We start from the raw sequence: 27,352 nt of genomic DNA, 5'->3' as shown, positions 1-27,352 counted from the left end.
ATGTCCACTGATGGATGAATGGATAAAGAAGATGTGGTATAATGGAATACTACTTGGTCATAAAAAAGAAGGAAATAACGCCATTTGCCACAACATGAATGACACTAGAGATTATCATACTAAGTGAAGTCAGAAATAGACAAATGCCATATGATATCATTTATATGTGGAATATAAAATATGGCACAAATGAACCTATCTAAAAAACAGAAATAGACTCACACATAGAGGATAGACTTGTGGTTGCCAAGGCGGTGGGGGGATGGACTGGGAGTTTGGGTTGGCAGATGCAAACTATCATATTTAGAATGGATAAACAACATGGTCCTAATGTATTGCACAGGGAACTATATTAAATATCCTGTGAGAAACCATAATGGAGGAAAATATTAAAAATGTATATATGTGTATAACTGAGTCACTTTGTTGTACAGCAGAGATTAGCACAACATTGTAAATCAATTATACTTCAATTTAAAAAATAAAGAATTTGTTGTAGTAGAGCCAGCACCACGTAAAGATATTTAAGTTTATGCCCTGCTCTGTTTGGCATCCAGTAAGTCAACTTCCCCTGATATATTTCCACTGTAAAACATGAAGGGATGGACCAAGTGATGTCTGCCATCATTTCCTGAAAAACAAACAAACAAACAAAAAAAAACAAACTTTTTAGCTAGATTAAGAAAGAAGACTCAAATTAATGAAATTAAAAATTAAAAATGTCCCAACCAAAAAAACCCAGGACCAGATTGGTTACATTGGCAAAACTTGCTTAACATTTAAATAGGTATTAATGACTACAGTTAATAAAACTGTATTGTATACTTGAAATTTGCTACAAAAGTAGGTCTTAAGTGTTCTAACTAAACCAAAAAAAGAAAAATAATAAGAAAAATAATAACTGTGTGAGTCTATGCATGTGTTAATTAACTTGATTGTGGTAAGTTTCACAACGTACATACATACAAAATTATTCTGTTGTACACCTTAAATATATACAATTTATATGATTTTCCAATTATACTTCAATAAAGCTGGAAAAAGAATTAATGCTTATCCTTCTCAAACTTTCCCAAAAACTGAAGAGGGAACATTTCCAAACTCATTTTATGAAGCCAGAATTACCCTGACACCAAAACCAGACAAATAAACAGTAAGAAAATAATGATAAGCCAATATCCCTGATGAATACTTATGCAAAATTTATCAACAAAATGCCAGCAAACTGAATTCAACAGCACATTAAAAGGATTACACACCGTAACCAAGGGGGATTTATCCCTGGCATGAAAATATGATTCAACATATCAAAATCAGTAAATGTGATACACCACATTAACAAAATGAAGGACGAAATTCACATGATAATCTCAATAGATACAGAAAAAGCGTATAATAAAATTCAACATTTTTATGATAAAAAATAGCAAATTAGGTATAGAAAGATACTACCTCAATATAACAAAGGCCTTAAGTGTAAAGCCCACAGCCAACATTATTCTCAGTGGTGAAAAACTGAAAGCTTTTCCTCTAAGATGTGAAACAAGGCAAGGATGCCCACTCCAGTCATTTCTATTCAACACAGTGATTCAAGTCCTAGCCAGAGAAACTAGGTAAGGAGAGAAATAAATGGCATTCAAATTACAAAGAAAGAAGTAAGATTATTCCTGTTTGCAGATGATATGATAAAGAAAACCCCAAAGACCATACAAAAGATGTTAGAACTGAAAAATGTATTCAGAAAAGTTTCAGAATACAAAAATCAAAACACAAAAGCCAATTTTGTTTCAACACACTAATAAACTGTCTGAAAAGGTAGATAGAAAAACAGTCTTATTTATAAAAATATCACAATACTTCATAATAAAATTAAGGAAGTGAAGGGCTTGAACACTTAAAACAAAAAAACACTGATGAAAGAAATTTAAAATGACACAAATGAATACATCCTGTGTTCATGGATTTAAAGACTTAATATTGTTAAAATATCTGTACTACCCAATGTGATTTAGAGATTTAATGCAACTCCTAGCAATATCCTTAATGGCATTTTCTCCCAGAAAATGAGGGAAAAAAAAATCATATGGAACCACAAAAGATCTCGAATAGCCAAAACAATTCTTGAAAAATATGACTCAACCTGAAGGGATTACATTACTGATTTCTATATATGTTATAATGCTCTAGGCTTCCCAGGTGGTGCGAGTGGTAAAGAACCCACCTGCCAGTGCAGGAGACAGAAGAGATACAGGTTCGATCCCTGGGTCGGAAAGGACATGGCAACCCACTCCAGTATTTTTGCCTGGAAAATCTCATGCAGAGAGGACCCTGTGGGCTACAGTCCATAGCGTCGCACAGAGTCAGACACCATGGAAGCAACTTAGCCTGCATGCAATCATAACAGTACACTACTGGCATAAGTCATACCAATGAATGGAACAGTATAGACAGCCCAGAAATAAATCCACACATATATGCTCAACAGATCTTTTGACATCTGTGTCAAAAATACACAGCAGGGAAAGACTAGTCTCTTTAACTAACGGTGATGGTAAAAGTGGTTATCTGCATGCAAATGAGGAAAATTGAGACCTTCATTTACACCATATGCAAAAATCAACTCAAAATGGATTAAAGATTTAAATATAATATGTGAAGCTATGTAACTCTTAAAGGAAAACATAGGGGAAAAGATTCATGACATCAATCTAATGATATCATAAATCTAACACTAGAAGCACAGTGAGCAAAAGCAGAAATAGACAAGACTACATCAAACTAAAAGCTTTTGTAAAACAAATGAAACAATCAAGAGAATGAATCAAGAAAATGAAAAGCCAACTTAAGGGATGGGAAAATTTTTTTTTGTAATGATAAAGGGTTAATTTCCAAAACATATGAAGAACTCCTTTAACTCAGTAGCCAAAAAAAAAAAAAAAAAAAAAATACTATTAATCTACTTTTATAATGGAGCAAGAACCTGAATAGACATTTCTCCATAGAAACATACGAATGGGCAACATGTATATGAAAAGATGCTTGACCTCACTAATCAGGAAAATGCAAATCAAAACCACAGTGGATATCACGCCACACCTCTTAGTATGGATGTTATCAAAAGAACAAAACACAATTGTTGGTGAAGTTATGATCAATTGGAACACTTTTACACTGATAATGAGAATGCAAAATGGTACAGTGAGTTTTGAAAACAATATGGAGGTTCCTCAAAAAGTTCAAATTGGAAAAATCATATTAACTAGTCATCCTACTTTTGGGTATTTATCCATAGTAAATTGAAATCAGGGTCTTAAAGAGGCATTAGCACACCCATATTTAGCCTATTTACAATAGCCAATATGTAATAATAACCTAAATGTCCATAGAGAGATTAATGAATAAAGCAAGTGTGGTATATACATATAATAGACTACCATTTAGCCTTTAAAAAGGAGGAAATTCTGTAATATGTGACAACATGGATGAACCCAGAAGGTAATTATGCTAAGTAAAATAAGCCAGTCACAGAAGGACAAATACTACATGATTTCACTTATATGAGATATGGAAAATAGCCAAACCCAAAACAGTAAACCATAGAATTGTGGTTTCCAGGGGTTGAGTAGAGGGGTAAATGGAGTGTTGATAATCAATAGTTATAAAATATCAGTTTTGCAAGATGGATAATTTGTAGAGATCTGCTGAACAATATTGTACCTATGGATGATGATACTATATTTCACACTTACATTTTTAAGTGTCCTTGAATTCTTATGTTAAATGTTAAGTCTTCTAACCACAATAAAACTAGCAATAAAAAGAAACCATCTTGTGGCACCTTAATCTTGGATGGCTAGCCTTCAAAATTCTGTGAAAATGAATTTGTTGGTTAAGCCACCCGGTCTGGTCCTTTGTTAGGGCAGCCTGAATAGACTAATACACCAGGGGAATCATTGCCATGTTGTTCCTCCTGTCCCAAGGTTCCTAGTCAGCTCATCGCCTTTCTGCCTTTCAGAGTGTTCTTTCACTATTTTACTGTGTCAGGTTTAGGACTTTTCATTTTAAGACTGAAGACCTAGAAGAACGGGGTCACCTCCTTCTTGGCTGAAAGCGGAAGTCATCAGGCAGAATTACAGGATGATTGTAAACTGTTTTCAATTTGTAAGGGAGCCAATGAAATAGGCCTATGTCAGCTATGTGTCAGGACTAGCTGTTTCTCTTGTGACTCTCCTGTTCATAATGCTATATGCTCAGCATGAATGGGAATAAAATATATATCAGATTCAGTCCCTACATCACTGTCCTCTCTTACTTTATTCTCCAAGGATACCCACCTACAGACCCCGACCAGTTCAAACACCTAGACTTGATTCTTTGCTAGTTCCATGAGGATTTAAGCAGCTTTATGGCACATCACGGAGAAGGCAATGGCACCCCACTCCAGTACTCTTGCCTGGAAAATCCTATGCACAGAGGAGCCTGGTGGGCTGCAGTCCATGGGGTCACTAGAGTCGAACATGACTGAGCGACTTCACTTTCACTTTTCACTTTCATGCACTGGAGAAGGAAATGGCAACCCACTCCAGTGTTCTTGCCTGGAGAATCCCAGGGACGGGGAAGCCTGGTGGGCTGCCGTCTCTGGGGTCACACAGAGTCGGACACGACTGAAGCGACTTAGCATGGCACATCAATACTCACCTGTGCCTTTGTTATAAACCTCCATAGTGGATGCACTGCAAGCCTTACATTCGCCCCCTTCGAAGTTTAATTTCAGCCTATAGATATCAGTATCTGCAAGGAGTAATATAAAATATATATATATATATATACACACACACACACACTTTTTTTTAAGTTAAGTATCTCCTTCATCCACAAGACACTTTAAATCTATAAAGAATTGACCACGATGGAAGTTGCTTCCTGTGGATTTTTAAGAAGGAAGATGGATCTTTTTGTCAGACCTGGATACTGTATTCTCTAAACTGGGAGGTTCCAGCACCTTGATGCTTTCCTGGTCTCCCATTAAATTGTTCTTTAATATTGACTGAAAGGAGTAGGCAGTAACACTAAGAGCTGCCCTGGTGCCTCAAGGACCCCAGACATGTTACCATCTTCTGTTGGGTTGCAGGATGGGATAACAAAGGAAGATTTGGCTTTCTTTCTCTTAGCTCAACGGTATCTGAGAAAATGGACTTCTGGCTTCTCCTGCTTCCCAAGGTGGCCCTCGGTTAGTTATGTAATTTCAAGTCTAATATGCCTTATTCCCCTCATTACTTTGCTATTTTTAAATGCTCAGCTTCAAGAATATACTGGCAATTAACTGTGGCGCTTCATAGACATTATTCTTAACCTCTGACCCCACAATTCATGTAATCTCTGCCCTTCCCAAAGATAATTCAGAGTGGCTAAAAGTTTCATGACTTGGAATTTTTAACATCTTTTTTTTTTTGTGAACCAGAGGAGGGTAGTTACATTGGATGAACAGGTGAAAAGGTTTGGTGCTTAAAAGTCCTTTAACAAAACACTTTTCAGATTCACAATGAGTTCTTATCTATAAATAGTTATAATTAAGAGCATACATGTTAGTTTCTTAAATGTGTTCTAGGAAGTCTAAACCCCTCCTCTGCAAACAGAATGAAAAGCTATAAAGGCACAAGTAAATTACCCCAAAGTGACTTTTCACTTTCATGCATTGGAGAAGGAAATGGCAACCCACTCCAGTGTTCTTGCCTGGAGAATCCCAGGGACGCGGGAGCCTGGTGGGCTGCCGTCTATGGGGTCGCGCAGAGTCGGACACGACTGAAGCGACTTAGCAGCATTAAATTACCCCAAGTCATCTATACTTAATAATATCTAAATACCAGTGAATACTGCAATGAAAAACATGAAATATTTTCTATTTGCAAAACAATATTTACACTTTCAAACTGTATTTGGAGATGAAAACGAATTCTCCCAGCTACATACAAAGAACCCGTTAATTAAAGACGACCATTTAATTATTAGCAGTTTGCATAGTTAACCAAGGTTCATAATGTTCCAAGCTCCCCAGAAACCGCATTTTCTCACCTAAGTTGTGTGTTCCAGTTATCCTCAAAAGCCAAACTAGAAAGGACTCAGGATACCATAAAACTCAGACCTCATTGGGAGATAAGGAAACTGATGCTCTAGGTAAGTGGCTTGTCCGCAGTTATAAAACCAGTTGATCCTAGACTCAAACGCCCATTTCTTAACTTCTGGACTGTCAGTTTCAAAGCTTGGGCATTCCCTGGGTAAAATTTGAAACTGGTCCAGATACAGGGAGGGCAAGGAGAAACCAAAGACAGAAAAAGACCACTCCAGATAGGTAGGTGGCAGGTTTAAAAAACAAAAAAGAAGGGAACTTACATGTAAACTTTCTCTCCTGCAGCTGCAAGATGATCTCCTCATCCGCCCACCATCTCAAGAGGCTTTAACTAGGGGGCCTTCGTGTATCTGCGCAGGTGGTTTCAATAACACATTAGGCTCTGAGGCTGCGTCCCTGAGGTAGCTCCTGGGAGTGGGGGTGGGGTGTAAAGAAGCTCTGATTGACCACATCCAGCCTCCATCAGGGACCCGCCATCAACACTGACCAACAAGACATGGATGATTTTCACCTTTTAGTGGTGTATCAGAACATCTGTGGGGCATGCTAAACCACAGGCAGCCAGGTTCCCCCCCTAGGAGTTGCTGATTCAGATTATCAGAGGTGGGACCGGAGACTATGCATTTCAAATAAGATCCCAGACAGCTGCTGATGCTGATGGTCCCAGGGGCCATTCTGAGACCACAGCTCTACAGTGGTCTCCTTTTCTATTTACAAAGTATTTTAATTTCGAAGGACTTTTAAAAACTTCTTATTTTGGAGAATTCTAAAAAAACACCAAAACGGACACAAAATGTATAAGGAATTCTCACAAATTTATTGTGTATGGATAATCATCTGATAATGGGCCATCTAAAGGACTTCTTGGGGGCTTCCCAGGTGGCACTAGTGGTAAAGAACTCCCCTGCCAATGCAGGAGACACAAGAGACATGGTTTCGATCCCTGGGTGGGGAAGATCCCTAGAGAAGGGCATGGCAACCCACTCCAGTATTCTTACCTGGAGAATTCCGTGGACAGAGGAGCCTGGTGGGCTACAGTCCATAGGGTTGCAAAGAGTCAGACATGACTAAAGCAACTGAGCATGCAAAAGATTTTTTTTTTTTTAGCAAAGGACTTCTTAACACACCACTTTATTTTTTTCTGCACTTTCTCCTGGGGACAGACATTCTCATAATTACCAAAATGTAACAAAATTGTTTTGTATTATTATTCTCCAGACAAGAATACAGGAGTGGGTTGCCATGCCCTCCTCTAGGGGATCTTCCCAACTCACCTGAACCCAGGTCTCCCTCATTGCAGGGGAATTCTTTACCATCTGAGTCACCAGGAAAGCACCAAAATCAGACTGATGAATCTGCAGCTGAAGACCAGGAGTTGACTGTGGCTCAGATCATGAACTCCTTATCAACAAATTCAGACAAATTGAAGAAAGTAGGGAAACCCAACCAGGCCATTCAGGTATGACCTAAATCAAATCCCTTGCAATTATACAGTGGAAGTGACAAATAGATTCAAGGGATTAGATCTGATAGAGTGCCTGAAGAACTATGGACAGAGGTTTGTAATGCTGTACAGGGGGCTGTGATCAAATCCTTCCCCAAGAAGAAGAAATGCAAAAAGGCAAAATAGTTGTCTGAGGAGGCCTTACAGATAGCTGCAAAAAGACAAAGTGAAAGGCAAAGGAGAAAAGGAAAGATACATTCGTCTGAATGCCAAGTTCCAAAGAATAGAAAGGACAGATAAGAAAGCCATCCTTCATGATCAATGCAAAGAAATAGAGGAAAACAACAGAATGGGAAAGACTAGAGATCTCTTCAAGAAAATTAGAGGTACTAAGGGAACATTTCACAAAAAGATGGGCACAATAAAGGACAGAAATGGTATGGACCTAATAGAAGCAGAAGATATTAAGAAGACGTGGCAAGAATACACAGAGGAACTATACGAAAAAGAACTTAATGATCCAGATAACCACAATGGTGTGATCACTCACCTAGAGCCACACATCCTGGAATGCAAAGACAAGTGGGCCTTAGGAAGCATCAATACCAGCAAAGCTAGTGGAGTTGATGGAATTCCAGCTGAGCTATTTCAAATCCTGAAAGATGGTGCTGCTAAAGTGCTGCACTCAATATGCCAGCAAATTTGGAAAACTCAGCAGTGGCCACAGGACTGGTAAAGGTCAGTTTTCATTCCAATCCCAAAGAAAGGCAATGCCAAAGAATGCTTAAACTACCGCACAATTGCACTCATTACACATGCTAGTGAAGTAATGCTCAAAATTCTCCAAGCCAGGCTTCAGCAATACATGAACCATGAACTTCCAGATGTTCAAGCTGGCTTTAGAAAAGGCAGAGGAACAGAGATCAAATTGCTAACATCCTCTTCGGTTCAGTTCAGTTCAGTCGCTCAGTCGTGTCCGACTCTTTGTGACCGCATGAATTGCAGCACGCCAGGCCTCCCTGTCCATCACCAACTCCCGGAGTTCACTCAGACTCAGGTCCATCGAGTCAGTAATGCCATCCAGCCATCTCATCCTCTGTTGTCCCCTTCTCCTCCTGCCCCCAATCCCTCCCAGCATCAGAGTCTTTTCCAATGAGTCAACTCATCGCATGAGGTGGCCAAAGTACTGGAGTTTCAGCTTTAGCATCATTCCCTCCAAAGAAATCCCAGGGCTGATCTTCAGAATGCACTGGTTGGATCTCCTTGCAGTCCAAGGGACTCTCAAGAGTCTTCTCCAACACCACAGTTCAAAAGCATCAATTCTTCGGCGCTCAGCCTTCTTCACAGTCCAACTCTCACATCCATACATGACCACAGGAAAAACCATAGCCTTGACTAGACGGACCTTTGTTGGCAAAGTAATGTCTCTGCTTTTGAATATGCTATCTAGGTTGGTCATAACTTTCCTTCCAAGGAGTAAGCATCTTTTAATTTCATGGCTGCAGTCACCATCTGCAGTGATTTTGGAGCCCATAAAAATAAAGTCTGACACTGTTTCCACTGTTTCCCCATCTATTTCCCATGAAGTGATGGGACCAGATGCCATGATCTTCGTTTTCTGAATGTTGAGCTTTAAGCCAACTTTTTCACTCTCCACTTTCACTTTCATCAAGAGGCTTTTCAGTTCCTCTTCACTTTCTGCCATAAGGGTGGTGTCATCTGCATATCTGAGGTTATTGATGTTTCTCCCCACAATCTTGATTCCAGCTTGTGTTTCTTCCAGTCCAGCATTTCTCACGATGTACTCTGCATATAAGTTAAATAAACAGGGTGACAATATACAGCCTTGATGTACTCCTTTTCCTATTTGGAACCAGTCTGTTGTTCCATGTAAAGCTCTAACTGTTGCTTCCTGACTTGCATATAGATTTATCAAGAGGCAGGTCAGGTGGTCTGGTATTCCCATCTCTTTCAGAATTTTCTACAGTTTATTGTGATCCACACAGTCAAAGGCTTTGGCATAGTCAATAAAGCAGAAGTAGATGTTTTTCTGGAACTCTCTTGCTTTTTCCATGATCCAGAGGATGTTGAAAATTTGATCTCTGGTTCCTTTGCCTTTTCTAAAACCAGCTTGAACATCAGGAAGTTCATGGTTCACATATTGCCGAAGCCTGGCTTGGAGAATTTTGAGCATTATTTTACTAGCGTGTGAGATGAGTGCAATTGTGCGGTAGTTTGAGCATTCTTTGGCATTGCCTTTCTTTGGGACTGGAATGAAAACTGACCTTTTCCAGTCCTGTGGCCACTGCTGAGTTTTCCAAATTTGCTGGCATATTGAGTGCATCACTTTCACAGCATCATCTTTCAGGATTTGAAATAGCTCAACTGGAATTCCATCACCTCCACTAGCTTTGTTCGTAGTGATGCTTTCTAAGGCCCACTTGACTTCTCATTCCAGGATGTCTGGCTGTAGGTGAGTGGTCACAACATCGTGATTATCTGGGTCATGAAGATCTTTTTGTACAGTTCTTCTGTGTATTCTTGCCACCTCTTCTTAATATCTTCTGCTTCTGTTAGGTCCATACCATTTTTGTCCTTTATTGAGCCCATCTTTGCATGAAATGTTCCCTTGGTATCTCTAATTTTCTTGAAGAGATCGCTAGTCTTTCCCATTCTGTTATTTTCCTCTATTTCTTTGCATTGATCGCTGAAGAAGGCTTTCTTATCTCTTCTTGCTATTCTTTGGAACTCTGCATTCAGATGCTTATATCTTTCCTTTTCTCCTTTGCTTTTTGCTTCTCTTCTTTTCACAGCTATTTGTAAGGCCTCCCCAGACAGCCATTTTGCTTTTTTGCATTTCTTTTCCATGGGGATGGTCTTGATCCCTGTCTCCTGTACAATGTCACGAACCTCATTCCATAGTTCATCAGGCACTCTGTCCATCAGATCTAGGCCCTTAAATCTATTTCTCACTTCCACTGTATAATCATAAGGGATTTGATTTAGGTCATACCTGAATCGTCTACTGGTTTTTCCTACTTTCTTCAATTTAAGTCTGAATGTGTTAATAAGGAGTTCATGATCTGAGCCACAGTCAGCTCCTGGTCTTGTTTTTGTTGACTGTATAGAGCTTCTCTATCTTTGGCTGCAAAGAATATAATCTGATTTTGGTGTTGACCATCTGGTGATGTCCATGTGTAGTCTTCTCTTGTGTTGTTGGAAGAGGGTGTTTGCTATGACCAGTGCATTTTCTTGGCAAAACTCTATTAGTCTTTGCCCTGCTTCATTCCGTATTCCAAGGCCAAATTTGCCTGTTACTCCAGGTGTTTCTTGACTTCCTACTTTTGCATTCCAGTCCCCTATAATGAAAAGGACATCTTTTTTGGGTGTTAGTAGATGATTAAGGATTAACATCCTTGTTAAGGATTAACATCTGCTTAATCATCTAAAAAGAAAGAGAATTCCAGAAATAATCTATTTCTGCTTCACTGACTATGCCAAAGCCTGTGTAGATCATAAAAAAATGTGGAAAATTCTTCAAGAGATGGGAATACCAGACCACCTTACCTGCCTCCTGAGAAATCTGTATGCAGGTCAAGACGCAACAGTTAGAACCAGAGATGGAACAATTGACTGGTTCCAAATTGGGAAAGGAATATGTCAAGGCTGTATATTGTCACCCTGTGTATATTGTCATATAAAAAAAGGAACTTTTTATATGAATGCTTATTTATTATATTAGTAACATGTGTCTTGTGATAATTGTCTGTATGTTAACTTATATGTACCCTGTATATTTAACTTATATGCAGAGTACATCATGGGCAATGCTGGACTGGATGAAGCACAAGCTGGAATCAAGATTGCCGGGAGAAATATCAATAACCTCAGATATGCAGATGACACCACCCTTGTGGCAGAAAGTAAAGAGGAACTAAAGAGCCTCTTGATGAAAGTGAAAGAGGAGAGTGACAAAGCTGGCTTGAAACTCAACATTCAGAAAACTAAGATCATGGCGTGTGGTCCCATCACTTCATGGCAAATAGATGATGAAACAATGGAAACAGTGAGAGACTTATTTTCTTGGTCTCTAAAATCACTGCAGATGGTGACTGTAGCCATGAAATTAAGACACTTGGTCCTTGGAAGAAAAGCTATGACCAACCTAGACTAAGAAGCAGAGACATTACCTTGCCAAAAAATGTCTATCTAGTCAAAGCTATGGTCTTTCCAGTAGTCACGTATGGATGTGAGAGCTGGACCACAAACAGTGCTGAGTGTCAGACTGTGGTGTTGGAGAAGACTCTTGAGAGTCCCTTGGACAACAAGGAGATCCAACCAGTGAATTCTAAATGAAATCAGTCCTGAATATTCATTGGAGGACTGATGCTGAAGCTGGAACTCCAATACTTTGAACAAAAATGTGAACTACTGACTCATTGGAAAAGACCCCAGTGCTGGCAAAGACTGAAGGCAGGAGGAGAAGGGGACAACAGAGAATGAGATGGTTGGATGGCATCATCGACTCGATGGAGATGAGTTTCAGCAAGTTCCAGGAGTTGGTGATGAACAGGGAAGCCTGGTGTGCTGCAGTCCATTGGGTTGGAAAGAGTTGGACACGACTGAGCGACTGAACGGAAATGAAGGAACTTTTTATATGAATGTTTATTTATAGGATTAGTAACACGTGTCTTGAGATAATTCTCTGTATGTTAAGATGTATATACATTATGTGTTATTATACATATGCATTTATGACTCAATGCTCAGACAAAATTATAAAAACATCTTATGTGTGTTATACAACATGCCCCTGATCATGGCTTATGAATTCTTACCCTAAACTGCTAACCTTTGCAATGTTCTAACACTTATCACCTTTGAGATATAACTGATTTAGGCAGTGTCTTCATATGTATCTCTGACTATATGTGATAGACATGGTGCTCTGGACATTTAGTGATTAGCACAGAACAAAGAGAAAATGTAGAAAAAGCTGTCTGAGATAAAGCTTGGAGTTATACTTTCTTAACACTGATTTGTGATTTTTAAAAACGTGATTCTTGTTTCTTCAAGTTTACTACATTGCAATAGTAAAGAATGGTTTTAGAGAATTTGTGAAATGACAACTATTTTTATCTAAGATCTATGAAAATATTGAATTTATGATACATTTTATTGAGATATAATTTACATATAACATTGTGTAAGTTTGAGGTGTATGTGTTGATTTGCTACATTTATATATTGCAATCTGACTACTACAGTTGTGTTAGCTGACAGCTTTATCATGTCACATAATAATTTTTTGTTGTTGTTGAGAACAATTAAGATCTATTCTCTTAGCTCCTTTGAAGTTTATAATACTGTATTGTTGACTATAGTCACTATGCTGCACGTTCAATCTCCAGGACTTATGCATCTAGTACTTGCAAGCTTGTGCCCTTATACATCTCCCCAATTTTCTCCCTCCCTCCAGCACTTGGTAACTATTATTCTACTTTCTGTTTTTTTAAGTTGAGTTTTTTTAGATTATTATTTTATAATAAACCGGTAATTCAGTAAGTAAAATGTTTCTCTGAGTTCTTTGAGCTGTTTTAGCAAGTTAATTGAACTTAAGGAGGGGGTCATAGGAACCTCTGATTTATAGCCAGGTAGTCAGAAGTACAGATGACAACCTGGACTTCCGATTGGCATTCTCAGTTGGAGGGTTGCTGAGTCCTCCAGTTTTTAGTTGATCTGTCAGAAGTACAGGTAACAAACTTGAGCTTGTGTGTGTGTCTGGAAGGTGGTCTTGTAGGACTGAGTCCTTTACCTATGGAATCTCTTTCTTTTGCTCGGTAGGTAGTGTCAGAATTGAGTTGAATTCTTGGACACCCTGCTAGATAATGAGAATTGCTTGTTGGTGTGGGGAAGCATACACACACACACACACACACACACATTGAAATTGGGTCTGGGTAGCTTATCTAGCTGGAGAAGGCAATGGCACCCCACTCCAGTACTCTTGCCTGGAAAATCCCATGGACAGAAGAGCCTGGTAGGCTGCAGTCCATGGGGTGGCTAAGATTCGGACACAACTGAAATGACTTAGCAGCAGCAGCAGCTTATTTAGCTCAATACACAATAGAAATGTTTAAACCTGTGCATCAAATAACATGGACAGGAATGTTCCTGGCAGTTTTGTACATAAAGACCAAAATTTTGGAGCAACACAAAAGTCCTATTACAAGTGAAAGGAAAATGATATATTCACATAATGTGATATATATATGAGTCATATAATGGGATACAACTCACAAAGAAACAAATAAACTACTGATAGATGCAAAACTGTGGATGAATCTCAGAGACAAAATATTATGTGAAAGAAAGCCAAACAGAAAAGTGGACAAACTATATGATTCTATTTATATGAGGTATAAAAGAGCCACAATTCTTCCATAAGGACAGCATTTGAACTCATAGTGGCCTAGAACAAGTAATGCTGAAATGTAGATTTAGTATCATCTCTTTTCATTGTGAAATGTCACTCAGTCATAGAACTCATTCAGAGAAAGCAATGGCACCCCACTCCAGTACTCTTGCCTGGAAAATCCCATGGACAGAGAAGCCTGGTAGGCTGCAGTCTGTGGGGTCTCGAAGAGTCGGACACGGCTGAGTGACTTCACTTTCACTTTTCACTTTCCTGCATTGGAGAAGGAAATGGCAATCCACTCCAGTGTTCTTGCCTGGAGAATCCCAGGGACGGGGGAGCCTGGTGGGCTGCCGTCTATGGGGTCGCACAGAGTCGGACACGACTGAAGCAACTTAGCAGCAGCAGCAGCAGCAGCAGCATAGAACTCATTATCTTTTTTCTTAAACTCAGAGGTAACAACTTGAAAACAATTTATAGCCTATATTCATCTATGTAGGCTTCCCTGGTGGCTCAGATGGTAAAGAATCTGCCTGTAGTGCACACGGCCCGGGTTCGATCCCTGGGTAAGGAAGATCCCTTGGAGTAGGGAATGCTACCCACTCCAGTGTTCTTGCCTGGAGAAGCCCACAGACAGAGGAACCTGGAGGGCTACAGTCCATGAGGTTGCCGAGAGTCAGACACGACTTCATACATATGTGTAGTTAACACAATTTATACAACTCCTTGTAAGCTACTGTTTAAGTAACTGCAAAGATGTATCTATTCTTGGAAGATTGTAGTATAACTCTAAGAGAGAGCTTTGCTTAATGAAAGATTTTTTTTTTAATTTACAAAAATGTCTAATAAATATCTAATTTCATAATTTTTAAAAATATATGCCTTATGTTTAGACACATGATTGTTCAAAGAATGATAAATAATATGCAGACCTGGAAGAAAGGTACAGCCCTGATTTCAAAACCATACTCTGGATGGGACTATTTTCTACCCAAGCTGGACTGTTCTACAAAAGCACACAAGGCTGGAAGGTGCTCTGGACAGTGAAAAAAATTCAGGCCGCAAAGACATCTGCTGAGATGTTACATTTTGCTTTTGCTGAAGTTTTGCATCATCCTCTGTTGCCCCAGATACAAAATCAAATGGAATTAAATCCCAGGAATGAAGCTGAAGTCACAGGTTTTGTTTGTCTTTGGAAATCTCAGAATTCTCTTTCAGTACTGCATTTCTGATCTCTGGAATGGAGCAAACCTTCATACTCTGGAGACAATTTTTACACCAGAGGACACGCTTAAAGATCATTTTTCTTTTGGGGAGTGACTGTTCCTTAAACGGTAACCTTGACATATTATTAAATGTGTCACCTCTCCCAATTAAAATATCCTTTTATAAGCCAGGTGCTGCCCTCAGCATTGCAATGGCTGAAATAAAGTGGAATATGGAAGAGGATTTTTCACATCAGTGAAAGTGGTAGAGCCAGAAAATGAATTGAATTCCTTTTAGATGAATCTTTTATGGATCAGCAGATTTATTCAGAGTTACTTAAAAAGCAGTTAACATTCCATTAGCAACAAACTGTGATCTGTGTCAGAAATAAGACACTCTTCAGTCATTTATTTTAGCATAAGAAGTCACTTCAGAAAAAAAAAAAAAGTGCAATTATTGAATCTCTAAAAGGCAAATAAATACTGAGGCAAAACTAGGTCATTTTTCTTATAGAATTATGAATATTATGCTTGATTCTTTGCTTCATTTAATCAAAGCATTTGTTCTATTTTTGTAAGTTTGTGATCGGGAAAGATAAAATGATTTTTTTCTTAAAGAACAGTGAAGTAGACATATTTTCACACAGTTCATAGCAATGGTTGCAACTACTGCTTGAAGGGGTGAGAGCTGCTATTTGGGGTTTCCCAAGCCTGGGTTGTAGGACAGGGGCATTTCCAAACAGGAAAAGATTCCTGGCCTCAAGTGCTGGGGAACTGTGGAGAGGCCAGCATTTAGAGGCTTATTCACGCCTCCTTGACAGCACAGGGTCTAAGCTCAAGCCTCTACACTTTAGAATTTCTTTTGGTATTAACCAGATGGAAGCAGATAGTTGAAAAATCCTAAAGGGGTATCTGAATCATGCTGAAAGTTGGCTTCTCATAGAAAGCACCGAATCCCTTTTGAAATAAATGGATGACAACGATGCTGGAGAAAACGAAGTATTCATGTTATGTTTTTCTTTGAGTTATTTACATGAATATGAAGTTAGATCTCTTCTGGGAAGATAGTGTAAATGTATTTACCCCTTTTCCTCCAAGTAAGTGCAACTAAAACATATCCATATGTATATATGTATAAATATGTATACTACTCTGAAAAATGGAGAGAAGGCAGATGGGCTAAGAATAACCTTGGAACTCAAGGCACAACATGGCTGTGAATTCCCAAAGAAAGTTTGTTCTCTTTAGAGAAAGGACTCAGAAAAGTTCAGCTAAGTAGACAGAAAATGTAATAGCTTCTCTACTCTAGCCAAATACTACGGAAAAAATCTGTCGCCTCAAACTCACCCTCACCAGTAAAGTCCTGTTGACTAAAACAGATGTACAACTTGAGAGTTGCAAGTTAAGTTTTATCTGGGGCAAAATGAGGACTGCAGCCCAGAAGGCAGCACCCCAGATAGCTCTGAGAGACTGCTCCAAAGAGGTAGTGGGGGAAGGTCGATATATATAGGCTTTGGTGAAGGGGGAGTTCAGTGCAAACAAAGGTTTACTTTACAAGAGGTTTTCTCCTAGTCACAAGGATCTGATGTTACCGTGAAGGAAGGGATTTAGTGCTTTCCTAGATATGAGGAGATGCAGGAATTGGGATCATAAAATCTATTCCTAAAAAAATACGCAACTATCTACAGACCTGTCCCATCAGATTCCCTGGAGCACAGAGTGCCTCATTCCACCCTGAACTCCCTCAGGTGTTATTGAAGGTCAACAGCTATAGCAGCATGGGGTTCAATCTTCACAGAAGCAGACAGCAAATGCCCGTGTTGTTAGGTTGTTGGCAATGCTCTTGGAAAGCACCAATTTGTAGTTAACAGCCCAAATGGGAGCCTAGACATTCAGACTCATATTTGTCAGGCTGCAAGAAAGTGCCACAAACCCCCACTGGACTGGTATCAGAGAAGGCTGAGTAGGGGGCAGGACTTTCATGCTCATCTCTGCTTGGTGGTAATAAGGCTCTGCCTTCAACACTGTCAGGGGAGGCCAATGGAAAGTCTGGACATCTAACCACACACTGCAGCAACAAGGGTAGTAGAGAGATAGGACCTTCACCACCTCTGGCTCATCAGGACACCAGCAGCACAATGGAAGGGTTAGTGAACTGAAAGAGCAATTCTAATTCTAATCTGCATGACAGAGAAATGGAGAATTAAAAAAAAATGAAGAGAGCCTTAGGGATCTATGAGGTTATAACAAAAATCTAATATTCATGTCATCAGTGACTCAGAAAGAGAAGTGAAAAAGGATACATCTGAAAAAGTACCTGAAGAAATAATGGAGGAAAACTTACAAAATTTGGCAAAAGACATACATCAACAGTTTTTAAAAGCTGATAAAATTCTCAATAGGATAAATCCAAAGAAATGGATAACAACACACTTGAGACTCGAACTTCTAAAAAGTGAACACAGAGTAAAAAATGAAAGCAGCCCAGAGAAATGACAAATAAAATAGCAACAAATTTCTTATTAGAAAGTATGGAGGCAAAAAGGAAGTGACACTTTTTTTTTTGAGTGCTGAGAGAAAAGAAATGTCAACCTAGAATCCTATGTCCAGTGGAAATATTGTTCAGAAAGGAAGCACAGATATTCTTAGACAAAGGAAAATTATTGGAATTTGTCCCCTAGAGACCGATTCTAAAGATGAGAGACATTTCTCTAAACAGAAAGAATACTATAAAAACAGGAATACTGGAACATAAGAAAGGAAGAAAGAATACAGTGAGCAAACATATGGGTAAATGCCACAGACTTTCCTTCTTCTTTTGGTGTTTTCTAAATTATGATTGATGTTGGAAGAAAAAAAAAATTATAACACTCTTTGATGTGGTTTTAAACACATATAGAGGAAATTTTTTAAAAAACTATATAATAAACAAGGGAGGGTAAAGGGAAGTATGGATGCTACACTACATTTAAACTGATAAAATGATACCAGTAGACTAACAATTTTTGAGTATATAGTAAGAAAGCTACCATAAAAATGTTATGCGAAGAGGTACTCTTAAAAACCCTTTAGATGAATCAGAATGGCACCTTAAAAATGTACAAGTAACTCATAGCAAGATGAGATTATAAACAGAGGAACATAAAATGAATTGAACAAAGATGAATTGAAAAAAAATAAAATTGAAAAATAGGAAGATTAGCATTTCTCTTTTGAGAAACATGTATCATTACAGACCATGTAGGCATCAGAAGGTTCAGTTCAGTTCAGTCGCTCAGTTGTGTCCGATTCTGCAACCCCATGAATTGCAGCACACCAGGCCTCCCTGTCCATCACCAACTCCCAGAGTTCACTCAAACTCACGTCCATCGAGTCAGTGATGCCATCTAGCCATCTCATCCTCTGTTGTCCCCTCTTCCTCCTGCTCCCAATCCTTCCCAGTATCAGAGTCTTCCAATGAGTCAAGTCTTCACATGAGGTGGCCAAAGTATTGGAGTTTCAGCTTCAGCATCAGTCCTTCCAAAGAACACCCAAGACTGATCTCCTTTAGAATGGACTGGTTGGATCTCCTTGCAGTCCAAGGGACTTTCAAGAGTCTTCTCCAACACCACAGTTCAAAAGCATCAATTCTTCGGCGCTCAGCCTTCTTCATAGTCCAAATTTCACATCCATACATGACCACTGGAAAAAGCATAGCCTTGACTAGATGGACCTTTGTTGGCAAAGTAATGTCTCTGCTTTTGAATATGCTATCTAGGTTGGTCATAACTTTCCTTCCAAGGAGTAAGCGTCTTTTAATTGCAAGGGAATAAAACAAAGATATCTACATATATACATTTGTCAACTCAATTGGCAAGGATGTGCAGAAACTGCAACCTTTGTGAATTCTGTTGCAATTGTAAAATGGTACAGACACTGAGGAAAATAGTGTAGCGGTTTCTCAAAAAATTAAAAATAGGATTACCATATGTGTCAGCTATTCCACTTCCAGGTATGCACCCATTAACTGAAATCAAGGCCTCAAACACATCTCTGTACACCCATTTTCTTTTTTTTTTTTAATTGAAGTATAGCTGATTTACCATGTTGTATTAGTTTCTTGTATATAGCAAAGTGATTCATTTACATGTGAATTTTTTCCATTAAGGTTTATTACAAGATGTTGAATATGGTTTTTTTGCGTTACACAGTAGTACCTTGTTGTTAATCTATTTTTATATATAGTAGTGTGTATTTGTTAATCCCAAACTCCTAATTTATCCTTACCTCACCCCTTTTCTCTTGGGTAACCATAGGTATATTCTCTGTGTATGAGTCTGTTTCTCTTTCATAGCTATGTTCATTTGTGTTGTATTTTAGATTCCACATATGTGATGTCATATGATATTTGTCTCTCTCTGTCAGACTTATTTCACTTAGTATGATAATATCTAGGTCCATCTGTGTTGCTGCAAATGGCATCATTCATTCTTTTTATGCTTGAGTAGCATTCCAACCAGTCCATTCTGAAGGAGATCAGCCCTGGGATTTGTTTGGAAGGAATGATGCTAAAGCTGAAACTCCAGTACTTTGGCCACCTCATGCGAAGAGTTGAGTCATTGGAAAAGACTTTGAGGCTGGGAGGGATTGGGGGCAGGAGGAGAAGGGGACGACAGAGGATGAGATGGCTGGATGGCATCACCGACTCGATGGACCTGAGTCTGAGTGAACTCCAGGAGTTGGTGATGGACAGGGAGGCCTGGCGTGCTGCGATTCATGGGGTCGCAAAGAGTCGGATACGGCTGAGCGACTGAACTGAACTGAGCATTCCATTGTATACACCACATATTCCTTATCCATTCCTCTGTTGATGGACAAAGTAAGGTTGCTTTGAATTATAGTTTTATCTGGATATATGCCCAGGAGTGGGATTGCTGGATTATACGGCAACTCTATTTTTAACTTTTTAAGGATCCTCCATACTGTTTCCCATATTGGCTATGTGTTGATTATGTATGTGTGCTGATATATGTCTGACTCTTTGCAACCCCATGGACTGTAGCCAACTAGGCTCCTCTGTCCATAGGATTTCCGTGGTGAGAATACTGGAGTGGGTTGCCATTTCCTTATCCAGGTGATCTTCCTGACCCAGTGATTGAACCCACGTCTCCTGCATCTCAGGCAGTTTCTTTACCAGCTGAGCCACCCAGGAAGCCCAATTTACACTTATATTGGCTGCCAATTTACATTCCCACCAACAGTGTAGGAGGGTTCCTTTTTCTCCACACCCTCTCCAACATTTGTTATTTGTAGACATTTTAATGATGGCCATTCTGACTGTGTATACCCATTTTCACAGCAGCATTATTCACAACAGTCAAAAGGTGGAAGCAACCCAAGTGTTCATTAGTGAGTAAAGGGATAAATGAGATGCGGCATATGTATACACACATACACACACAGTGGAATATTATTCAGCTATAAAAAGAAGGAAATTCTGTCATATGCTACAATAAGGATGAACATTGAGGATACTAGGCTAAGTGAACTAAGCTAGCCATAAAAGGACAAATATTGTATGGCTCCGCTTATCTGAGGTCTCTAAAGTAGTCAGATTCATAGAGATAGAAAGTATAATGGTGGTTGCCAGGGGCTGAAGGGAGGGGAGAATAGGGAGTTATTGTTTAAGGGGTATGTACTGGGAATCTGGTTGAACTTTTTGGCCAATTCAATAGTTTCAGTTTGAAAAGATGAAAAGTGTTCTAGGCTAGATGCAGTTAATAGTTGAACAATGTCAATGTAGTTAATGCCACTAAACTGTAAACTTAATGGTTAAAATAGTAAACCCTGTGTATTTTACCAAACAAAAATGTTAAAATGAAAGAAACGTACTTGACTCTGATAAACAAATAAATTATGGTTCAGTTGGTAAAGAATCTGCCTGCAATGCAGGAGACCCAGGTTCGATCCCCGGGTTGGGAAGAGCCCCTGGAGGAGGGAATGGCTGCCCACTCCAGTGTTCTTGCCTGGAGAATTCCATGGACAGAGGAGCCTGGCGGGCTATAGTCCATGGGATTGCAAAGAGTCGGATACAATGGAACAACTAACACACTTTCACATAGATTTATTTAATCTCTATATCTGGTTATATACCTCATCTCCCTTATCCCACCTTAGTCTGACCTTGGTAAATTGTGGAGGCCATCAGCCTTCTATATCCCTTATTCCATATGTCACTGTTCTTGTGCTTTCTCTTTTAATAGATCCAGAAGGAAATCCATCTGGATTTTACCCTCAGAGTAAAGAATTAGCACCTGAAGTTTAAGTATAAAGGAGAAATCTATCATGATTTAGGTATGCTGCTAAGTTGCTTCAGTCGTGTCCAACCCTGTGCAACCCCGTAGATGGCAGCCCACCAGGCTCCCCCGTCCCTGGGATTCTCCAGGCAAGAACACTGGAGTGGGTTGCCATTTCCTTCTCCAATGCAGGAAAGTGAAAAGTGAAAGTGAAGTCGCTCAGTCGTGTCCGACTCCTAGCGACCCCATGGACTGAGGCCTACCAGGCTCCTCCATCTATGGGGCTCTCCAGGCAAGCGAGTACTGGAGTGGGGTGCCATTGCCTTCTCCCATCAGGATTTAGGTATAACCCAAAGATAAACCTTATAGATGGATTTCCCCAGTGGTATGAACAAGCCAGTGAATGGTATTAGTAAGCAAGATACATCATAGCAGCTCCAGTTTGTTTCTTTTTGCACATTTATTATATTTTTCTACCTGAAGTTGGGCCTTACTGATGTTTTGTCTGCTGTAGACATTGTTATACTTGGCTCCCAAATTTACTTAACTGAAAGATCAAGATCAAAAGAGCTTCTCCCGTCCCAATGCCAAATTCCTAGGGAAAGAATCTGATGGCTTTTCCCAGGTGAGTTCCATGCTCTTTTTGCAATAGATTGTGGGGTGATATGGGAGGATGAATATGGATACTGAGGACTTAAATCTAGAGACCAGTGATATTTGTCTTTTGAAAGAGATGAAGCTATTGGTAAGAGAGAACCAAAGGCATGAGTGAAGCAGATAACTTTGGATGAGCCCCTTCTTGGGGGCGTCTCACAAATACCACTGACTGGACAGCATATGCCTGTAGTGGGGATGCCCTCACTTCTCTGTGATACATATGTCAACAGTTACTACATAAGTATTAGAGGATGGGAGTGATTCATCAGTTCCTATAGTACCTCTCCTGTATTCTTCCAGCACTCACTGGCTAGTACAACAGCCCTGACCCACTGCAAATTTCTGCCTAAGGGCTTTCTTTCATACACATGTGAATTAATGCCCTTAGTAAAGTTCCTATGGAGCAGCCCTTGTGTGTGCATACTCAGTTGCTCAGTCGTGTCTGACTCTTTGCAACCCCATGGACTGCAGCCCACCAGGTTCATCTATCCATGGGATTTCCCAGGTAAGAATACTGGAGTGGGTTGCCATTTTCTTCTCTAGGAGATCTTCCCAACCCAGGGATTGAATCAACTGTCCTGTGTTTCTTGAGTTGGCAGGTGGATTTTTTTTTTTTTTTAACCACTGAGCCACCTGGGAAGCCCACAGAGTAGCCCTTAGCAATGACAAATGAGAACTGGGGAGAAAACCATGGACCAAACTACCCTCTGAGAAACAAGGAGGATAACTCTGAGGCATATTCTTCTGGACTGCAGAAGTCCAGGCATATCCTGGACTGCAGAGAACCCCATTTGAACACAGAACAAACCTGCTAGTATTTCATCTTTTATTTTATGTTTTTGGCTTCCTCTACTTTCATATTTGGTCTCACTCACTTTCTCACTCCTCTAATGGTGCTAACTCCCAAACAGACTGCCTGTCCTAAAATACCATATAATTTTTTTTTTCCTTGTGGGAATGCAACATAAGACAGAAGCAGAGGACACAAATTGTCAAATGCCTGTCTTCAGGGCTGGCATGATGGCAGGGAACAGGAGAGCTCAGTAGTTGGCAAAGGTTGGCAAAAGTAAGAGAGAGAGAGACAAGGAACCATGAGAAAGCTTCAGGTCTGATGTAGACCTGGCTGAGTCAGGGTGTAGAGTGTGAATATGGCTGGAACACTGAGGAAGATCTGATTTATGCAGAGAAAAGAAAAAGCAGCATTGGAAAAGACGGTACAATGTCCTCAGCCAGATCATGGAGGAAGGCCAGTAACAGACAAACTGATTCAGACTCACCCCCTTGGAATCCAAGCAGATGAAAACACAAAGGGAGCAGGACCCTGCTGGCTGCCTGGAGACTTGGGGTTCATGTGGTCAGTGACCTGGGGTGTATTAGGGAAACTTCTCAGCTGCGATCCAGAAGAGTGAATTAACAATTCATTAATATAGTCTTGTGTGTATGCATGCTCAGTCGCTTTAGTCATGTTTGACCCTTTGCGACCCCATGTACTGTAGCCTGCCAGGCTCCCCTGTCTGTGGGGTTCTCCAGGCAAGAACACTGTTGTGGGTTTGCCAAGCCCCCTTCCAGGGGATCTTCCTGAACTAGGGATTGAACCCATGGTTCCTGCAACTCCTGCATTGCAGGCAGATTCTTTACCCACTGAGCCACCTGGGAAGCCCCTAGTTCACTTGAATAATTAATTGTTAACCTGTCAATATAGAGAATGCTGCCTGACAAATGAAACCACTGGCTAATGTTTCACTTTAGTAAAGTATTTCTTGTAAGAGGAAAGAATTATTTCCTTGCAGATATAATTTTAAAAAGATAAGGCCTTCAATTTAAAACTGGGTAAAACACAGTGTGTTAAAGCTTAACAACAGAGAGTACTTCAGAATTTTACTCAGGAACATGTTAATTAATAAGTAAAGATATAAAGATCCAACAATCTGATATGTATTTACTGAGAATATGCTAAATCTGACAGAAAAATATAAAAATTACTTATCTAATCCTAAAATGTAGAGACCAAGGCTCTTTTCAATTGATAGCTGATGAGAAAGAACCAGTTCCAATATCCTTCATTAGTTGATTGAATTGCAAAGTTTTACATAACTCTTTATAAAGCTAAGTATTTCCTGAAATAGAGGGAAAAAAAACATAAAATTTTAGTAACTGATTATAATCTATATAATTAAGTCTCTAGAAATTCCATAGCTATTTCTACTTGAAAGTGATTAGATTTCCTTTATTAATTCTATTTCCAACAGTCTAATAAAATGTGTAGTTAAAAATAACCCAGAGACACTAGGAAAAAGGTACTCTATGTTCCTTTTTTGATGTATATGCTTTGGCTCTAAAAATTTCACAATCATGGATAGAAAATACAAATAAGAATCAGAGACTTCCCCTGGAGAAGGGAATGGGTACCCACTCTAGTATTATTGCCTGGAAATTCTATGGAACAAGGAGCCTGTGTGGTTACAGTCCACAGGGTTGCAAAGAGTTGGAAACAGCCACTAAACAAAAAGACAAGATAGACATTTTAATATACAGAAGACAATATAGAAAGGTGGAGTAATTAATGGAGTTGATGGTCTATATTCCAAATCAGGCAGTTTCCTTCTTTGGGATAAGAAGGGCTAGAGATATTTCATGTGAAATGGAGAAAAGGAGTTGGCTTCACTGCTTAAATCCAGGGACTATGATTTCTAAAGCTAAAGCTAAGTTGCTTCAGTCGTGTCCGACTCTGTGCAACCCCAGAGACGGCAGCCCACCAGGCTCCCCCGTCCCTGGGATTCTCCAGGCAAGAACACTGGAGTGGGTTGCCATTTCCTTCTCCAATGCAGGAAAGTGAAAAGTGAAAGTGAAGTTGCTCAGTCGGGTCCGACTCTTAGTGACCCCATGGACTGTAGCTTACCAGGCTCCTCCATCCATGGGATTTGCCAGGTAAGAGTACTGGAGTGGGGTGCCGTCACCTTCTCCGTGATTTCTAAAGGTAGGGTGAAAAAATACTGGAAACTCCTGCCTGAGGCTGCAATTTATACAGAGCAGCAGCTGGCCGTGTAACCAGAGCTGCCTGAGGCTCACTAATCAGTTCTGTATTTCTTTCATATCCCACCAGGGAGGAGGCCCAAGCCTTCATTATGAGAGCTACTTGTCAACTGAGAGCCCTAGGACATTCCTGGAAGTAGCCTCATAAGGTCTTGTCAGGGAGGAAAGAGCTGAGAGAGTGAAAGAAAGAGAAAACAATGCAAAGTAAGTAAAAAATTATATATTCCCTTTAGATAAGTCTGTGATCTACTATTCTAAAATGCATGAAAAGGGACTTCCCTGGTGGTCCGGTGATTTAGAATCTGCACTTCCAATGTAGGGAGCACAGGTTTGATCCCTGGTCAGGGAACTAAGCTCCCACATGCCATGAGGCATGGCCTAAAACTTTTTAAAAAATAAAAATTCATGAAGAGACCTAATGCTGAGAAAGACAACTAACAAGATAAACATCAGAACAGGAATTACATACTCATGATGTTAATTTTATTGACTATGTTGACAAATGCTATATAGTATGCATGGCTAGGATACTCAGAGATAAAGTCTTATTAAAGAATGAACAAGAAAACATTAAATCAGAAGTTACATACATTTAAAAGGTGAATAAAAGAAAAACTGAAGTATGGGAAATACAAAATATCATCAAAATAAACAATAAAATCAAAAAACAGGATAAACTCTAAATTGAACATCATTGAAAAGCCTATTACTGACTTGGAAGATAGCACTGAACATTTCATCTACCACACAGTAAAGAGATAAAAAAAGGTAAAATCAATGCACAAGATGTAAATATCCCCACAAGATCTACTGAGATTCCTTATGCTCATGCTTTAGGCCCTACGCTCTTGGGATCTCTTTCCAAAACAGAGAATGCAGGCAAGGAAGAGAAGGAATATTTGATATTAGTTGAGAATTTTCTAACATTGAAGAGAGATATAAGTATTCAAAATGATAGCACACTTTGAATACCAAGCAGAATAACAAGAATGAAATAATATAATAGACCCATCGCTAGATATATAATAAAGAAATTTTCAGGAAATAAAGAATGAAAGGAAAAAAAAAACTTAGAAGCTAAGTGTCAGTTTATCTTTTAGGTAAAGTTGACATACAACAGATTTCTCATCAACAAGAAAGGCCCATAAAAGATGGGGTAATAGCTTCAAAGTGCCGAGGGGAAAATAATTTTGAACTTAGAATTCTATGCCCAGAGAAAGCGTAATTCCAAAGTAAGGGAAAAACGTAGATATTTCTAGAAATAAAAAGACTAAAAGAAGTTGCCAAAAACTAAACAAACTAACCCTTACAGAGGGGGTTCCCTGGTGGCTCAGAGCGTAAAGTGTCTGCTTGCAATGCAGGAGACCTGGGTTCAATCCCTGGGTCGGGAAGATCCCCTGGAGAAGGAAATGGCAATCCACTCCAGTATGCTTGCCTGGAAAATCCCATGGACAGAGGAGCCTGGTAGGCTACAGTCCATGGGGTCCCAAAGAGTTGGACATGAATGAGCAACTTCACTTTAACCCTTATAGTCCTTGATTTTGATCAGAAGAAAGACCCTAAGTGAACGATTTTTTTTTTCCCTCCTTGCTTGTATCTTTCAATGATGTGTTTTGTTTACAAGATGGTTGGATAGGACTCAAAAGTTCCCTAGATTCCTCACAATGCCTACTTAAGCCTTTCCTTCCCAGGGTAAATACCCTATATTGCCCAGTCTGTTCTCCAGGAACTATTCTTTGCTGTATGATTGGTTGGGTCAGTGGGGATAAGATCCATGGATTGTATACCCCAAAGTCAGAAGTAAGATCTAGACATTTTTCTCTTTAACCAAATTCTCAGTTTATATCACTGCCTCTTCTCTTTGCTTGCTACTCTTGAAATGTTTGTTTTTAGAGTCATATCCATGGCACTCTTCTCTTACTGAACATTTTGTCTTAACGTGTGAACAATAGAAACACCTAAGCACACTTAAAATGTAGAATCTTGCATTTAGCCTCAAATAATGACCCAGAAAATGAAGGAGAGTGAACCCTGCAACTGGATTTTTAGCAATCAACTGAGACAATTAACTAAGAACCACTGCTTTTATACGCATAATCATGCTTTGCTTTTTACTTATACCAATAAGTCACAAAATTTATATCAGAATCAAACTCATGTTAAAAGTTCCATACAAATATATTTACCTGCTAACTG

The 27,352-nt window shown here is 39.4% G+C and overlaps 1 long non-coding RNA gene across 36 annotated transcripts in view; it reads right to left on the bottom strand.

The window, feature by feature from the left end:
- LOC147340119 (uncharacterized) overlaps positions 1–6,556 on the bottom strand; it is a 571,221-nt gene extending 564,665 nt beyond the window's left edge. For 14 of the 36 annotated variants that reach the window (XR_015158948.1, XR_015158950.1, XR_015158951.1 and 11 more), the window contains exon 1: positions 6,391–6,547. This is a non-coding gene — a long non-coding RNA (uncharacterized LOC147340119). Of the gene's footprint in view, positions 1–222; positions 632–4,698; positions 4,792–6,072; positions 6,361–6,390 lie in introns of those variants that run through there. The other 22 variants (XR_015158953.1, XR_015158956.1, XR_015158955.1 and 19 more) reach the window with 10 other exon arrangements.
- Between the last annotated feature and the right edge of the window lie 20,796 nt (positions 6,557–27,352).

The sequence above is a fragment of the Bos grunniens genome, chromosome X (genome assembly GCF_055505025.1).
Source record: "Bos grunniens cultivar Pamir isolate PY7600 chromosome X, Bosgru_T2T1.0, whole genome shotgun sequence".
Lineage (NCBI taxonomy): Eukaryota > Metazoa > Chordata > Mammalia > Artiodactyla > Bovidae > Bos > Bos grunniens.
The sequence above is the reverse complement of the archived record's forward strand: the minus strand, read 5'-3'. Positions and strand labels throughout refer to the sequence as shown.